The sequence below is a fragment of the Sturnira hondurensis genome, unplaced genomic scaffold (genome assembly GCF_014824575.4).
Source record: "Sturnira hondurensis isolate 20B ecotype Veracruz unplaced genomic scaffold, ASM1482457v3 Scaffold0008992, whole genome shotgun sequence".
Taxonomy (NCBI): Eukaryota; Metazoa; Chordata; class Mammalia; order Chiroptera; family Phyllostomidae; genus Sturnira; species Sturnira hondurensis.
The window spans coordinates 3,116,196-3,131,109 of NW_028081623.1; the positions used below are offsets into that span (position 1 = coordinate 3,116,196).

The window sequence follows — 14,914 nt, forward strand, 5'->3', positions numbered from 1 at the left end:
AGAAAATCAGTGGCTTAGCAATGAGATAAAAATGCATTCAAGAGCATCTTAAAACTTTTAACATGACATGAACCTATTTTACAAACTATAAATTCTCCCCCTTCAATGTAAAAGTGAGGTACAAGCTTAGGGCAAAATAAATTATGTAGAAAATGACTTTGTGAGGTCACGGTTGACAAATCAGGCAGTTAAAGCGATAACACAGTACTTATAATTTTTACATCTATCCATTCAAGCAATTTATTAAAATGTACATAAAGGACCCAAATTATCAATTAAGGTGAACATATAAGAGGAACTGAGAAGAACCTGAAAATATTTGTAGGAAAACTTCAGTTATGTCTTGGTATCTTAAAGCACTTCCAAGGCCTTCTACCTACCTCATTCCCCCACCCCACCTCTCACATGCTAAATTCTGGGATTGGCCTCATTATTTCCCTTTATCCTCCCACAAGACCTTGGGCAAATTGCTCTCAAAGACAACAAGTGCTGTTCTGTGTTAAACTTGTTCACTTTTTTAATCTGCTCTCCATGAGATTATGAGTTCTTTTAGGGCAGAAACTGTTTAATCTTTGGGTGGTCAGTACCATTTTATCTTTGGGTGGTCAGTACCTAACACAGTAGGTATTACAAAAGACTGCTGAATGAATAAACCTAAGTGTAGCATTACAGAAACCACAGAGACTTTGAAAACAGAGATCGTCTACTAGAGCTTGAGGATNAGACAACAAGTGCTGTTCTGTGTTAAACTTGTTCACTTTTTTAATCTGCTCTCCATGAGATTATGAGTTCTTTTAGGGCAGAAACTATTTAATCTTTGGGTGGTCAGTACCTAACACAGTAGGTATTACAAAAGACTGCTGAATGAATAAACCTAAGTGTAGCATTACAGAAACCACAGAGACTTTGAAAACAGAGATCGTCTACTAGAGCTTGAGGATAACCTAAGTTTTCTCTCTCAGACACAGGTTTACCTCTTATTTCCGTCTCATGAAACAGGAAGGATATGCATTTTTCTGGTGCCTTGTAATAAAACCTTTGAAAAACAGAAGTTTACAGCTATTCAAGAGGATTTTTGAGCTAAGAAAATTTAATCTAAGAGTTAAATAAAGGATAAAAAAATTAATATCAGAGGTATTTTATCATATTCTTTTTTTTAAAGATTTTATTTATTTATATATCTTTAGAGGGGAAGGAGAGAGGGAGAGAAACATCAATGTATGGTTGCCTTTTTATGCATCCCCTGCTGGTAGTTAGCCTGCAAGGAACCGGTTTGCAACCCAGGCATGTGCCCTGACTGGGAATCGAACCGCGATCGTCTGGTTCGCAGGCCCGCGCTCAATCCACTGAGCTACGCCAGCCAGGGCATCATATTCTTAACTAACTGGAAAACTACAAGAGCATACTGGTATTTTGGCATTTTGAACAGTAGCACTATGCTTTACTAATGTTTACTAGAATTTCTGTTAATACTAATGTATACAATAAAATTTTTCATCTCCTGAGAATAAAGAATAATGGTTCTTAAATAATTTTCACCAATAATACATGAAAAGATGCTCAACATCACTAATCATGAAGGAAATGAAAATCAAAACCACAATGAGATACTAACTCATATCAATCAGGATAACTACTTTCAAAAATAAAACCATAAACTTTTTTTGTGTGTGTGTGTCTTCCAGAAGTTTTATTTGCCACATTTTAAACATGCTAAGACTGTGTGGTTCTTCCCCAAACCTTCAATCCTGCCAAGGCCAGTTTAACACCTGATCCAAAGCCTGGAGGCTTAGAGAGAGACCACTGGATTCCCAGTCACAGAAGGGTGGTATCCCTCGCCTAATTTCTCTAGACAGAGCCACCTGCTCCTCCAGACTGGTAAGGCTGGTCTGGTGAGGCTGTAAAGTCTCAATGACCCCAGTAAGTAGTCCTGAAAGAAATACTTGGCTACGGTGGGGTGGGGGGGTCCCTGATGGTTCTCAGGCTAGCTCTCCCCGGATCCGCAGTGAGCATTCTCATCACCTGCCCCAAGAGAAGTCAGGCCACTGAAGTATCCCTGCAGTTCACACAGGGCCCAGAAGCGATGGGAGATGGCATTCTTCTCAGCTTTGGGCATCTCTGCATATGTTTGCATATGTATCCCACAGGTTGAAAGCAGGGGTCCCAGCCAAAGTCCTGGCAGCCTCGGGGTACCACAATCCAGCCCCTGAACAGGTGCACAGGCTCATTTGCTTTCCCAGTACTGAATGCAAATGTGCAGAGAGCATAGTCTGAAGTGTTCTCAAACCCAACCAGGAGTTGGTGGAGAACTTCAGACTTTAACTTCTCCAGAAACCACTTTATGTAGGGGCCAGGGAGGCCCCCAAGGGCAGTGAAGCACAGGCAGGTGTCTTCTACCAGTACAGGCCCCTGTACCTGGTGAGCTGCCTCTTGACACTTCTGTATGGAAATCTCATCAGGCTCTCTGTGGTACTCCAGCAGGTCAATTTTCTGTGCCACCAAAGTACATGGAAATTTGTCTCCTAGACTCTGAACAACTGGCACCTCCTCCAGTTTCTTGGCATTCCCTGTGACAAACACTATCTTCTTTCTGGCCAAGGAGGCCACCATGGTGAGCCTCAGTTACCTCGCAGTCCCATTGGAAGCCCCTAAAACCATAAACTTTTAAGTGTTGATAAGGATGTGAAGAAATCAGAATACTTGGGCAAAATTGGTGGGAATATGAAATGGTGCAGCCACTATGTAAAACAAGTACAGAGGTTCCTCAAAAAATTAATAGTAGACTTACTGTATGATCCAGTAATTCAACATAGTCAAGCAAACTTAAAACAGGGTTTCAGAGAGATATCCACACACCCATGTTCAGCACAGTTCACAATAACCAAAAGGTGGAAGCAGCTCATGTCTCCACAGATGAACGAGTAGATAAAATGTGGTAAACACATACAGTGGACTGTTATTTAGCCCTGAAAAGGAAGGACATATACTAAACTACTTGAGGATATTAACCAAAGTGAAATAATTCAATTATAAAAGTTATTGTGTGGTTCCACTGAAATAAGGTATCTAGAGCAGGGGTCCCCAACCCCTGAGTTGTGGACCAGAAGCCAGTGCAAGCAAAGCTGCCTGAGCTCTGCCTCCTATCACCCAGCCCACTTGCCCATGTATTCACAGTGGGTGAGTGAAGCTTGCCTAGGCCCCTGAGCTCAGCTTCTGCCACCCTTCCCACCATCTTCCACAAAACAAGTGCAAACCAGGCTGAGGACCACTGAGCTAGATCAGTCAAATTTGCAGAAAATGGAATGGTAGTTGCTGGTGGCCAGGGAGAGAGGGAAATGTGAGTTGTTATTTCATAGGTATATAACTTCAGTTTTCCAAAATGTTCTGGCAATTGGTTTTGTAACAATGTAAATATATTAAATAGTACTGAACTGTACACTTCAAATTGCTTCAGAGGGTAAATTTTATGTCATATGAGGTCTGTCCAGAAAGTATCCAGCCATGTGTTATAAAAAAGAGACATTTATTGAGGAACATATAAGATACAAAAAACATTGTACATAGGACAATAACACCTCAGTCCCCTTCAAAGTTATGACCTTCTTGAGGAAATCTGTTCATTGGTAGTGGTTTGAATCAAGTTATAAGCAACTGCAGCATGATGTTCCTTCTGCTGTGGTATCAGAAGCTGGGGAACAAATTTTACCACAATATGTTTCATGCCAAGACCCTGCATCAAAATCTCAGACACAGTAGTTTTTGGAATCTCCAGATCAGCTTCTAGTTCTCGCACTGTCAGGTCACTAATCTTTGCTGATTGCAGCCAGTACGCATTCAACATTCTCAGGTGTTCAGCTTGTGGCAGGTCTCTCAGAATGGGGGTCACTTTCAGCAGATTCTTGAGTATCTTTGAAGTTTTTGTACCATATTTTTATTCGTGCCATACTCCTTGCATCACCCTGAAAGCCTTCTGAATCATCTGAATAGTTTCCACAGAGGAATGTTCAAGCTTAACGCAAAATTTGATACAGATTCATTACTCTACTTGCTTAGTCTTTTTGAAAGTAAAGGCCACACAGTACACGTGCTCACTCAGCAGCATCTACTGCCCCCATTGACAAGTACAATGAAGTCATCTTTGTCCATACACATCCCAATCCACTCTCCTTGGCTGCCAGATTACATCGATGGCATGCAAACCATTCTCATTTTATTAACAATGGCTGGACTTGTTTCCAGACAACATCATATCTATATTTCCACAATTAAAAATTTTAAAAGTAATTTTGCACATTTTACAGCCTCACTCCTTCCATCAACCATGTTCAAACACTTGCTAATTTTGTATCACCAAATTCCAAAGAAGCACTTCTTTCAGGGTCAGAAATTTTGCAAAAGAAACAGAATAAAAAATACATCTCCTTCACTTCATTTCTCAGCTCCTGCAAATAGTGAAATCTCCATCTCTGCTCCATTTCCTCTTAGTCACTGTTTTACCCACAAACAGTCTTTTGACCCTGAACTAGTTGTGCAATTGTTTCAGATGAAAAATAGCAAGTCAGCTAGCTTGCATGTTGAAAAGAATGATCCAGAAGAGAAGCCAAACAAAGTCTAGAGAATAGTCATTTCAGGTAATAGTCAATACTCAAAAGGGAATAACATAAGAGTTCACCCTTAATTTTATCAATGGGTAGAACTGAAGGCACTCAGTTAATACATAAAATCCAAGATTCTATGTTCTTAGTCCAAATTAAAGGGGAAACAAGGATGCATTTGCATCTACCTATTTTTAATACATGTCTTGTTCTTAACTAATATTATTATTCTGCCTTTTACAGACAGCTGGGATCTGTCTAACTGACTGAACTAATCTCTCACCAGGCTCTTGTAGAACTCTTAAAATGTACTCAAAGGAATCTGAATACTTCAGAATTGTACCTTTTTTAAAATTTATTTATCTTTAGAGGGGAAGGAAAGGAGAGAGGAAGGAAACATCAATGTATGGTTGCTTCTCGTGCATCCCTTGCAGAGAACTGGCCCTGCTGGAAATTGGCCTGCAACCCAAACATGTGCCCTGACTAGGAATCGAACCGCAATAGTCTGGTTCGCAGGCTCACGCTCAATCCACTGAGCTACACCAGCCAGGGCTAGAATTCTACCTTAATGTAGTATATTTAATATATGAAAAACTTTGATCACTCTATAATTCTCATTAAGAAAAACATGTTTATAAATGAGTTTTTTAAATTTTAGTTATCATGGTTCTAAATTTTTTCTTCCAAAAAAGGTCAAGATTATAGTTATCAATTGTATACAATTGGTTGAAACAAAAGAAATGTATTATAAATTTTATTAAATAATTAATAAAGTACTAAGATAAACAAGTAAAATTGTATTGAGTCCTGACTGGGTAGTTCAGTTGGTTAGAGCATTGTCCCAGTACACCAAGGTTCCAGGTTCGATCTTGGGTCAGGGAACATACAAAAATCAACCAATCAGTGCATAAATAAATGGAACAACAAATCCTCTCTCTGTTCCTCTCCCCCTTTCTTTTTCTCTCTAAAATCAATAAATAAACAAGTGCTGGTGAGGGTGTGGAGAAAGGGGACCCCTTTTGCATTGTCGATGGCAATGCAGACTGGTGCAGCCACTGCGGGAAGCATTATGGAGATACCTCAAAACATTTAAAATGGATCTGCCTTTAGGCCCAGCAATCCTACTTTTGGGAACATAGCCAAAGGAACTCAAAACAGTAATCTGAAAGAACATAAGTACCCCTATGTTCACTGCGGCATTATTTACAATCTCCAAGATATGGAAGCAGCACAAGTGTCCATCAGAAGATGAGTGGATAAAACAACTATGGGACATTTTCATGATGGAATACTTCCTGGAAGTAAAAAAGAAGAAAATTTTACGCCTGTGACAGGATTGATGGACCTGAATAACATTATGCTAAGTGAATAAACCAGTCAGAGATAGACAAATGCCATATGATTTCATTCATATGTGGAATCTAATGAACAAACTAAATCAACAAGGAAAATGGGGAGAGACTCATAGATGGAGAGCAGGCTGACAGCTATGGCAGGGGAGGCGGGTTAGGGAGTGAAGGGGTCAAGCAAGAAGGACAAAGGACTCCTGGACATGGACACCAGTGTGGTAATTGCAGGGGGGAGAGGGTATAAGAGGGATAAATGGTAATTGAAAAAATGTAATAAAATTAATAAGTAAAATTTTAAAATTGCATTGAAAATGCACCCCTAACCTTAAATGATTTTTATTCAATTATTTTGTATGTCCATTGAGAGAATATTACCTAATTACTAGAATGAGAAGGGTTTGGTATCAATAATTTTAACATGAGCATATAGAACTTGCTCACATAAATACACAGCAACAGATAGAAGAGTTTTGCTATAGCAACAGATTTAATTCTGTGAACTCTCTCCAAGATATATGAAAAACTCACAAAGTGATTTATCATGAAATATTTAACTTTGTTAAAGACTGAAAACAACCTGAGCAGTGAAGGATTTATTACCTAGTGCTTAACATCCTTCATTTTGCCTAACAAAAATTGTAATTAAATTATTCTGTCTGGGGTTTGTCTTTGCATAGTTTTTCACCCTGGAGCAGTCATCACCATCACATTGTGGAGGGATGGGTGGTGCTCTTTCTTTCAAAGAGTGGAGGGGTATCTAGGAACAGGATGGGAAAGGAGAACCTGCTTTAGAGGTGCCAGCCAGTGAGATCAAATTTTAGCAGGGTACCCACATGAAAGATGAAGTTATTAGCATTGAATCTCAAAACCATTCAAGTGCTTGTGAATCCCTGAGAGGGTCTTTATGGATCCCCCAGAGGCACAGACACCTTGCTTGAGGGTCACGGCTCTGGATGTGTGTGGCCCGAGGAACACAGCTGCCACATGTCAGAGAGCTGTTCAGTGGAGAGAAGCTTCCACTGAACATTGTGGACTCTAGGAAGAAGTCTCCTTGGTGTTTCAAAGGGACATGCTTTATGGAAGAAAATCTGATATTTACAAAGAGAAGAAAAAAATATTTGAAAAAGGGGAAATGACTAAGTAACAAGCCTAAGTACTGATGTAAGTTTCATTTAGTGCACATGTGGTATTTGGGTATAATTCTGTTTACTCTTAATAATCACTAACCTTAGTTAAAGCTGACACCATTTGCCAGACGCTGTGCATTTCCTGTGCACTGTTTTGTTTATATTCATGGCAATGCTCAGCTTGATACTTATCATCCCGTTTTATAGAGAAGAATCTGTGTCTTCGATTAGAACACAAGTAACTTGTCAGGAGGCGACCAGTACGTGTGTGGAAGCCCGTAAGCTTGGCAGCAAAGACCCAGTATTACTTCCGCCATTGTGCCTTTGATTGTATTAGTTCAGGAAAATGGATGGATCCTGAAATACAGAAGATTTAATCATCTGTTTTCCCTTTCATGAAAAATATGTTTGAAACTGTTACAATTTTAAAGCATTATCTAAAATATCAATTCAATAATGTGAACATTTATGTAGCCTAATTACCTTTTAGAAAAAGTAAGAATATTTTTTGTGACTTAAATTGCCTGGATCAAAAACAAATTTTGTGTTAAGTCTAATGATTTAAGAACATAAATATTCTCATCATTTGTTTTAGCTCATGGAAAATTGGGTTCCTTTAGGGTAAACCATGAAAAAAAAACTGAATTAATTGGCTGAACCTACATTTGGATAGTTTTTCCTCATTGACTAGAATCAGATCAAAAGTCTAATATTTAAATAAGTTTCATGCTTCCAGCGACATTAATAATTTTATTCATTTGTACTTATTAACAACCCTAAGCTTTAAAGCAAACATTAAATTTGGAAATTATATATGATCTAATAAGTTTTATAGTTGAAAATTTTAAGTTCTCCCATATGTAATACATCAGATAATTGAGTAGAAGTGAGGTACAGAAATAGAAAAGGCTGTGAATAGCACAAAAATGTAATTATTTATTCTGAATGGGAGAACCCTGATTGCATCACATTCAACCTTCTGAGAGAACTGTCAGGTTACATGTATTGTCTGGTCCAAAATTTCTCAGTGACTTATGAAGAACTACAGAGATTGAACAATAAAGAGAAAAGGTTAAAGCTGCAAAGATTTTATTTTTGGACTCTGCATGTACATGTCTACTAATTTTCTTTATATGAATATTATTGTTCAATTAGATCAAAATGATTTCCATTAATGCTTGAACATAGGCATTCTTTAAGCCTTCAAAAAAATAAGTTCTGACAGCTTGTTTTGAAAACATTCCATCCGTTATTGTCTTGAATAGAAAATGACATTAAAACCTACTTATGTATATGTTTTTAATATTTTATTTATTTATCTTTAGAGGGGAAGGGAAGGAGAGAGGGCGGGAAATATCAATGTATGGTTGCCTCTCGTGCGTCCCCTGCTGGGAACTGCTGGGAACTGGTCTGCAAACCAAGCGTTTACCCTGACTGGGAATCGAACCGCCATACTCTGGTTCACAGGCCCGTACTCAATCCACTGAGCTACGGCAGCCAGGGCTAAATCTACTTATATTTTTAACAGGCAATATATTTAATAGGGAGCACAAGAATATGCAAACAGGGATGCATTTGGCAGAAAGATACCTATCTGATCTTTCTACATTCACAAGTGAGTAAGAAAGTAAAAAGGGAAAATATTTTTCATTTATGTTCTGAGTATTTTATTCAGGGTATCTATTTTAGGACTTATTAAGTTTCATGGTCAATCACAAAAGAAAAGGGAATGTATTCACTTTTAAAAAATAATGAGTTCTGGCTGTACAATAAAGAACATGATATCACAATTTGCCCTAACTTATGAAGCTGCAATGCTACAGTTGGCAGAATCCAGAGATTTAGTACAACACTCCCTATTGCCCTGCACCGCTCTCGTATCACTTCCCTTGTAGCTCTTTCTCAGCAGTGTCCAAGTAAAACTCATTCTTTTATATGTGGCAGTTCAAATGGGCATTTAACTGTTGTGCATAATTTAAAAGTTCATGATCTAGTGTTCTAATTAAATATAATGCTATATAGCCCAAACCAATGTCTCCTCATTGTGGTCTTGACTACTGACTTCTGGTTTTCCTGCCCCCAACAGCTTTCTCTCTGATTGCTGCCAGAGTCATCTTTGTGAAGCTCAGTTCAAAGCACATCATTGCTGCTGGACATGTGGGACATGCCTTGTCACATCAGGAAGTGAGAGCAACTATTTATCCTCCTATTATTTAGAAGTGATGTGATACCTCTTTTGGAAATGGCGGGAGGGAGAGAAGGATGGAGAGGAGAAGGAAAGAAAGCGAATGGGTAAAGAAACATCAAATTCCCGAGGCAGGGCTTTTCTATGAAGAGCCCTCAGGCAGGATACAGAACACAGGAGGCCTAAGGTTCAGGCACTGGGATAGGAACTGTGGCAGGATAAAAAGAATTGAGGGAAGTTTCTTGGCAAGTGGGATAAGGGAAACCAGGACAAAATAATTAAACAAGGCCAAACAATTTGAGCAATTTACAGGCAGCTAATGAATTACAGGTCTTATCTTCCATAACCAAGGACACTTAGGAGCAAATGTTTCACACATTCCAGACCGTCCCGGAGCAGACCAGGCTTGGTCCCAGTCTCTCTCTCTCTCTCTCTCTCTCTTTTTTTAAGCCTCACTTAAGGATATGTTTGTTGTTTTGAGATAGAGAGGAAGGAGACGGGGTGAGTGGGGGAGAGAGAAAGAGAAAGAGAAAGAGAAGCCGGGCAGGGGGATGTGAGAGAGAAACACTGATAGGCTGCCTCCCATACACAACCCAACCAGGAACTGAACCCATAACCTTTGGTGTACTGGACTATGCTCCAACCAACTGAGCCACCTGGCCAGGGCTGTCCAGGATTCTTTTAATGATGTTCTTGAAAGTAAAATTAACCAGAAAATAACCTCACTCTACACACATTTTAATGAATCAACATGTCAAAGAACACACCTGGAAAGCTAATGACTATTCTGTTAAGATCTTCCCCTGAGACCTTCCCCTATGATTCCCACTGGCCAAAGAAAGATAAAAAGCCTTAAGACCGTGAATTCACAGTGTGCTCTTTCTAGACCACACTAATGCCTTGTATCTCTGCTCTCTGTTTCCTCAACTCCAAGGGTCCCCATGAGATTGCAACCAGGGGAGCAGTGGGTAAGGGCAGCTCACCCTGGGCTGACCCTCTGAACCTGTCTCCAAGGCCCACTCTGATTTTACTCTGATTTTCTAGTGAGCTAACAGTAGTCCCACCTTGGCTCACTTCTGTCACTGTGACTTCTATTTCTCACTGAGCCAACGCAATATTACTTAGGCTCTCTCTTGTGTACTTGTGTACTTGAGCCAACGCAATATTACTTAGGCTCTCTCTTGTTGCTTTGTGTACTCTAAGTTCTTCCTTTATTTCACTGATCCCAGCTTTAATAAACACACTCTCAAAATCACCTGGACTTGTGCTGTGAAATCTTGCCTGCACAAAGTCAAGAACCCACACACCCCAGGCCAGCTGGAGGCAGACCTGCTGCGGGCCCAGGCTCGGTCTGGTAACTGAATGACGTAAATGGGTAAGTTGCTGTGATATCCAGAGCCCATCCCCCTCTCCACTGTCCCACTGCCTTCCATCTGACCAATCTCAGGGAATAGAACTGCTGTTTTAATAATGGCTGATGATTCATATTTGAGCCATCTTCATCTGCCCTCCTCAACTCATCACCAATTTGTGTCTACCTCCAAAGGGTATCCACTTATCTCCTTCTTCAAATGATATCCCACCAAGTACTGCAAGCCACCATCCTCCTCACCTGGTCACCTGAATAGGCCTGGAACTAATTATCTGTCTCTGCTCACAGTGCCCTCTGATCTGTTCTCCACACAGCTGCAGAGTGGGCTTGAAAAGGTCAATCAAATACCATTCCCCTGTTCACTGTCTTGCAGTAGTGTGTCTCTGCCCAAAGGAAGATTCCGAATTCCTTACGTGCCTCTCAGTCACGTGTGATTTGCTATCGCCTCTCTCTCCTACCTCCTCTCCACCCCCCTCCTTTTGTTCAAAAGGACACGCCTACAGTGCTACCGAACCTGCAAGGGCTCTCCCACCTCAGGCAGGATGTTGGAATTATCCATTTGCAGGGAATGTTTCTGCACAGACTCTTCATATGAGCCTTAGTCTCACCCATGGCTTACAGTTCGTGCGTCTTCTAGTCAGGAAGATCCTCCTCCCTCTCGGGAAGTGAGCAACACCTTTACTTTTTACACATCGCCCTTACTCATTTCACTCTTAGCTGTACATATTTAAACATTTGTGATTGTCTGTATTTCTTCATATTTGTACAATTAGTTCTTTACCTATAACTCGTCTACAATTCCATACAAACTCCACAAAGGCATGGATTTTGTCTTGTTTATTACTATATCACTGGAACCTAATACAATATGTAACATCCACATGTACAGAAGGAATAAACAACCCCATTTAACCTGTTGGAAATTATTCCTGTTTTACAGATAGAGAAGAAGTTCCGAGGGGAAGAAAGACTGGCCTGAGGTCATACAGCTGGTGTGAGGACTTCCCCATGGAACCTCCATCCCAAGGCCCCTAGAGGTCATGCCTGGGATTTTTCTCTTTAATCTTCCAGGTCCCGCACAACAGGCCCAGGGCTAGTGGTTTATTTCTCAGTCAGAGTAAAAGTGCAATCAGATATTTGCTTATCACTCAGACTGAAAGGATGTCATCATTGTCTTATTTATATTCTTAAATCACATTTCTTTTCATTTTAACAGTAATTCCTTGAAAGCATGAAAATGAAATATATTTCTGTAGCATAATGTTTTTCTTCTGTGACTTCTGAGTTTAGAGTAATGAATTTACCTTCTGTGATCCAAATGCATATTATTTATGTGAATGATTTGGGTAATCAAGCACATGGGAGAAATCTCATACTTTTTAAGTAGAAATAAAATTTCCAGTAGAAATCATCTGGGTACAGTGCTTTTTTAAGCAGGGAGAGAAGGCTGTGGTACCTGGAACTACTGGATTCTAGAAGACTAGACACTAGGCTTAGAGAAGCTGATTCAAGGGGGAGCCACACAACCTGAGTATATACAGGAGTGGGCAAAACTAGGTTCCCAGCTGTGAGCATGTGAAACATACAGTTTATTTTTAACTATTATTTATTAATTATTGTATTATTTTCCACACAAACAATGGCAAACCTATTTTTCCCACCCCTGCATAAATACAGGGAGACCTGACTTTCTTCTCCTATCTGCAATCCCTTTCTCTGAATATTAAAGACCTGCTTCATTAGAGCTCCTAAAAACAGGTTTCATTACGTGTGGCAGGAGAATGAGAGGACAAGCTGCTAGGAGCCAAAGCGGGATGGCGTGGCGGGGATGAGGACTCTGCATATCAGTAAGTGAGGAATCAAAGAGTCACCACCTTGTAGGCAGATGCCCCACAGACAGAGAGTTCACAAAAGCAGTGAAAGCTGTCTGCATCTGACACCAGATACAGAATGCAGCTCGATGCACAGGGGTGGAAGCCCGAGAAAGAATCCCTCTTTGTTGCAGTAGCACTCAGAGAAATTTTGGTTCCACATCATGATATTAGGACACTAGATAATTCAAAGAAATTCAAGGTTAATAGGTGGTTTGAGGTTCAGGTTGAAATCAAATAGAAGTACACACAAAAGACGATGGATAAAACTAATGCATTTTTGGATGCTAAGTCTAAAATCCTAGTGCTAACTTCACAATACTTTAAGAAGCCCAATATACCATAAAATTGGTTTAAATATAAAAACAATGTCCAATGACTGACAAATGCTGAAAACATTCTAAGTAAATTTGTGGCCTAGGCCATTTANGGATAAAACTAATGCATTTTTGGATGCTAAGTCTAAAATCCTAGTGCTAACTTCACAATACTTTAAGAAACCCAATATACCATAAAATTGTTTTAAATATAAAAACAATGTCCAATGACTGACAAATGCTGAAAACATTCTAAGTAAATTTGTGGCCTAGGCCATTTAAATTGCACTGAAAATTTATCACTGTCTCTACTTAGCAATACAGCCTTCCTAAACCACGCATGAATAATCAAGTAACATTGAAAAAACAAATATGCAGAATCCAATGAAAGAAAAAGGTCAAAGCTCTGCTGTCTAAGCATTTTTGCCTATTCTTTCACCATTAAATGAACAAGTCAGGCTATTAGTGCAGTACCGAAAAGAACCACTTGGGGGCAATACAACATTTTTGTTTTTATCTCATAGCTTTGCAGGTGGAATTCCTGGCTATTTCTTTCAAATTTGAAGACACCTTTAACTATATGAGAGGGAAAAGCCTATATTTCATTTTAAATTTTCAATGCATAAACCACATAAGACAAATGCAAGTCAGATTTTTCTCCCAAAGGGAGCAAAAGTCTGTCTTCTTTTAGCCGACAAATCAATTTTTATCTTGTTGGCACAGTTGGGAATATCTTATACTTAGAATTTTTTATAGTCCCTGAATATATTTCCAAGAATAAAAGAAACCTTTAATAGAAATGTTTAAAGTGACAATAATAAGATTTAAAATGTACTGGTGGGAAATTGTTTTGTTTCTGTATCTGAAGAAAAATGTAAATATCATCTGTCTTGTTCACTGGGTACACATTTTTAGTAAACTTAAGCATTAAAGTTATAATTTGTGAGACGTTCCTGCCATAGTTTTTACTGTTATTATACCTTACATTCACATACTATTTTATAAAGGCATTATTTTATTACTAATTATTCTTTTCGGCAATTTGATGGGTGGAGTCTCTATTCCAAGCCACCCTTTTCACCGAATCTGCTGAATACTAGGTATTACATCGGGCACTGAAGGCTTGTTTCCTTTTTAAATAAAAGATAAACTTAATCTCTTCTGTCAAGGATTTTAAACTTATTTAGGAAAATAATTTTTTTCTTTTTTGTTCTCCTGATTCTTTGCTGACTTTATCGAGTATTTTTCTCCTAACATATTTTCCAGTCCTCAGAAGATATTTACCATTGCCACAGTAATGGGGAACTCTGGTGAGACTGTTGTCAAAGTCCAGGAATTGAGATTTATAAAATTAAATTCAGTAACTCTCTATGAGCCTGCACAGAAGTGGAAAAATTTAGGATGTTTGCAGGGAGTTTTTGCCTTGATTTATGGTTCCATAACCCAAAGCTCCATCTTAACAATTCTTTATTGTTTGGAGGGTAGTGAAAGAAGAGATTACAGCTGCTCTGTCTTTGAATATCTTTCTGGTTTAGCAAGCTCATCTATCAAAAAAAAAATAATGAGAAACTCAGAAGTAGAAGAGGAAGAGCAACAAATTGAAAGCTCATTTAAAAAATATTGAGAGAAAACGTCCCCAATTTGGCAAAAGAAATACACACACAAGCCCAGGAAATTCAGAGAGTCCCAAACAAGATGAACCCAAAGAGGGCCACACCAAGACACATCATAATTAAAATGCCAAAGATTAAAGAAAAAGAATATTAAAAGCAGCAAGAGAAAAGCAGAGAGTTCTCTACAAAGGAGTTCCCATGAGACTATCAGCTAATTTCTCAAAAGAGACCTTGCAGGCAAGAAGGGGCTGGAAAGAAGTTTTCAAAGTCATGAAAGGCAAGGACCTACACCCAAGATTGCTCTATCCATCAAAGCTCATTTAGAATGAAAAGGCAGATAAAGTGCTGTCCAGACAAGGTACAGCTAAAGAAGTTTATCATCACCAAGCTGTTATTATATGAAATGTAAAGGGAACTATCTAAAAAAAGGAGATCAAAACTATAAACAGTGAGATGACAACAAACTTCCAACTATCAATAACTGA

The 14,914-nt window shown here is 39.1% G+C and overlaps 1 protein-coding gene and 1 pseudogene across 2 annotated transcripts in view; both read right to left on the reverse strand.

The window, feature by feature from the left end:
• Positions 1-14,914, reverse strand: part of CPED1 (cadherin like and PC-esterase domain containing 1) — a 286,479-nt gene that overhangs the window by 154,090 nt on the left and 117,475 nt on the right. The gene's annotated exons all lie outside the window — the stretch shown is intronic.
• Positions 1,985-2,610, reverse strand: LOC118993975 (inosine triphosphate pyrophosphatase-like; annotated as a pseudogene).